We start from the raw sequence: 3,471 nt of genomic DNA on the forward strand, positions 1-3,471 counted from the left end.
CTTCATATCAACAGCGTTATACAGTAGCGGTCCTTTTGTGACCTTATTTCACTTAGCATAATATCCTCAATGTTCTTCCACAATGTAGCATGTGACAAGATTTCCTTCTTTCTTAACGTTGTCTAATAGTCTGCTGTGTGTATATACCATATTCTCTTTATCCATTCATCTGTTGATGGACACTTGAATTGCCTCTACCACTTGGCTATTGTGAATAATGATGCACTGAACATGAGTATGCAAAAATCCTTTGAAATCCTATTTGAATTCTTTTGGAAATATACCTAGAAGTGGAATTGTTGAATCATATGGCAATTCTATTTTTAATTTTTGAGGAAATCTCTATGCTGTTTCCATAATGACTGCACCATTTTACATTCTTACCAACAGCACATAAGGGTTCCAATGTCTTCACATCCTCACCAAATTTGTTATTTTTTCTTCTTTTGATAGTGACTATCCTCATGGGTTTGAGATGAATTGTTTTTTGTTTGTTTGTTTTTTTGTTTTGTTTTTAATAAACATGCCTAACTGGCTTGCTTTATTGGAGAAGAGCACTTGAAGTTAACAATGTGAAGACAGTTGGGACCTGAGGTCGAGGAATAATAACCTCCCCTCCCCTTACATGCACTCTGCCCCAACTAAAAAAATAACTAACTATGGGAGAGCAGCTTAGGGAGTGACTGAGGATGGGGAAGGGAACAGAGAATCTAAGGGCAGCTGAAGAGATCGTGCATGTGCTGGGCCCAGAGGTAGTGGCAGTGTGAGTAATTCAAGTACAAGTCTCTGTATCTTCCACATACATCCATATAAATATAGAGAGAGAAGTTGTTCACTTTCCCCTTCTCTCTTCTCTGCTTTGTGCTCCTTGTCACAGTCCCAGCTCCTCTTTCCACATGAGTGTGAAGGGAAGGCAATGATGAGCAAGTCATCACCGAATTGCAATCAGACCCATAGCCATCAGCTTCTGGATCTTCTGCACTATTACAAGATTCTTTAAATTTCTCTGAGCACCTGGAGGTCCTTCTGTCTCTGTTCCAGGATGAGCCAGGCCACTCATTATCTACTACACCTCAAGGTTGGCCATGGCCCTTCACTTCACACCTTTGGGGCTATCATGACACTTGTACTGGGACATCATACAGACTTGGTAGCTGTCTGTCACCTCCTTACACTTGGAGTCCAAATCTAACACCTTCTGTTAGACGTCCATGGCTTTTGTGTAGTCCTTCATTGCTTCCAGCGACCTGCTTTCTGTGTGTAACCCTTGATGAAGGTTGACTCTAGCTGGATATTTTCCTCACAATCCTTGAGCGCTGCTGAAACTCCAGGAGTTTGTTGTAGCTGGCAGCTCGATTGCTGTACAATTTGGCATCTTTTGGATTCAGTTTGATGGCATCTGTATAATACTTCATGAACTGGGAATAGTCCCCTTTCTGAGAATATACCTTGGCTTTGTTCTTCTCCTCTAAGGCCAGGTTGGGGTTTATATAGGCCAGCCACTCTTGCTCTTTCAGAATTTTCTCCACCTGTTGACATGTCTTGAGCACATCTGGGGTTCAGTGCTCTGCCAAAGACTTGTTATAGGAATGGATGGCATCCTTGTACTTTCCTTCTTTGAAGTAGGAGTTGCCAATTTGAGCATAAGTTTTGGCAATCTGTCAATAGTCTTCTCAATTTTTTTGACCCACTGAGATAACCTTCTCACAAAGTTCCCAGCATTTACTTCAGTGGCCTTTCTCAAAGTAGATGGCTACTTGATTGGTCATATAAGTCACGTTGTGAAGTCCAGGTCCTTGGCTCTGTCATGGTGCTTCAAGGCTGTGTCAAAGTCCATCTTTTTGTAGGCCTCATTCCCCAACTCTTTCTCTTTCAGCACTTACTTCTTATTCTCTGGAATATCTTCTCCATTGGCTCTGGCTTGGTGTCTTTCTTAGGAGGAGAAGGTGGGGGAGGTGTTCCAACTTCCTCCTCATCCATATTGTCCAGCTCGACTCCCAACAGGACACTGAGAGTAGTCTTGATCTGGGGATCTTGCAGTTTTGTGCTGAGGTCAGATGGCTTGTTTCCTAGTTGCTCTCTCACCCTCCAGAAGGTAGGACCAGAGAACAGTGTTCTTGTCCTGGGATCACTCTCCAAGTTCTGGTATAGATTGGGCATGTTAAAAGGATTCATGTATTTCTGTGCTACCAACTGGGCCTCCATATTCTGTAAGCTCTCTTTGAGGTGAGGATTATTTACTTCATGTTTTAAACCATATTTGTAGGTTTGTTAGGCTTTTTCAAATCAATTTAAGAACTTGAGAGCTGCTGCTTTCCACGAATAGCACGGATTTCCCCAGTCAGGCTTTAAGTCAACGGTTTTGCAGCCATCCTCATAAGCCTTCTGGTAGTCACCTTTCTTGGTGGAGGCTGCTGAGCAATTGCAGTAGAGCACCTGGTTCTGGGGATCTAACTTAATGGCTTCAGTGGAGCACTGTAGTGTGCCATCAATGTCCCCAGTATTCAAAGACTTATTGTCCTTCTCTTTTAGCTCATTTACAGGCTCCATAAATAGGCCAAACCTGTTCAGTTGACTGTCTGCTCCATTCCCAACCCCCATTGGAGTCTTGATTTTCAATTTTCTTATGATTAGTGATGTTGAACATCTTTTCTTATGTTTGTTGGGCAGCCTGCAGGATTTTTTTTTTAAAGATTTTATTTATTTATTCATGAGAGACAGAGAGAGAGACGCAGAGACACAGGCAGAGGGAGAAGCAGGCTACATGCAGAGAGCCTGAGGTGGGACTTGATCACAGGTCTCCAGGATCACATCCTGGGCTGCCAGCAGCACTAAACTGCTGTGCCACTGGGGCTGCCCTTGCCTGCAGGATTTTGATTGAAATTTCCCATATAGCTATAGACCATTTCGGGGTGAATTGATATTTTAAAAATACAGAGTCTTCAGCCTCATGACAAAATTGTATTAATTTAGTCTCTGTTTCATTTCTCTCAGCAAAGTTTTGTCCTTTTTAAGTGTCCAGGTTTAGCATATCTTTCATCATATTTATCACTAAGTATTTCATATACTTGTTATTTTTTTATAATTCAGTTCGAGGTTGTTCCTTAGTACTACATAGCAAACATTTGATTTTTCTATATTGATACTACAAATTTGCTGAATTAACTTAATAGTTGTAGGCTTTGTTGTTTGTTATTTGTTTTAAGAGTCCATTGTATTTCTACATTGATATTCAGGTAGTATATGAGTAACATTTATTTCTTCCTTCCTAATCAGTATGACTTTTTTTCAAATTGAAATGGGTATAATCTCCAGTTCAAAATTAATGAGAAGTATAGAGAGGGGAAAACCTTTCTTTTCTCTTGATCTTGTAGAGAGATCACTAACATTCACCATTAAGCAGTCATTCATTATAGAATTTTTTAAAGATATAGTTTATTAGAAAGAGAGTATTCTTTTGTATTTCTAAGT

At 40.5% G+C, this 3,471-nt stretch overlaps 1 pseudogene; it reads right to left on the reverse strand.

Annotated features, from left to right (window-relative positions):
• Positions 1 to 931: 931 nt before the first annotated feature.
• Positions 932 to 2,550, reverse strand: LOC112655758 (stress-induced-phosphoprotein 1-like; annotated as a pseudogene).
• Between the last annotated feature and the right edge of the window lie 921 nt (positions 2,551 to 3,471).

Source organism: Canis lupus, chromosome 22 (assembly GCF_003254725.2).
Source record: "Canis lupus dingo isolate Sandy chromosome 22, ASM325472v2, whole genome shotgun sequence".
In the NCBI taxonomy this organism is placed as follows: Eukaryota; Metazoa; Chordata; class Mammalia; order Carnivora; family Canidae; genus Canis; species Canis lupus.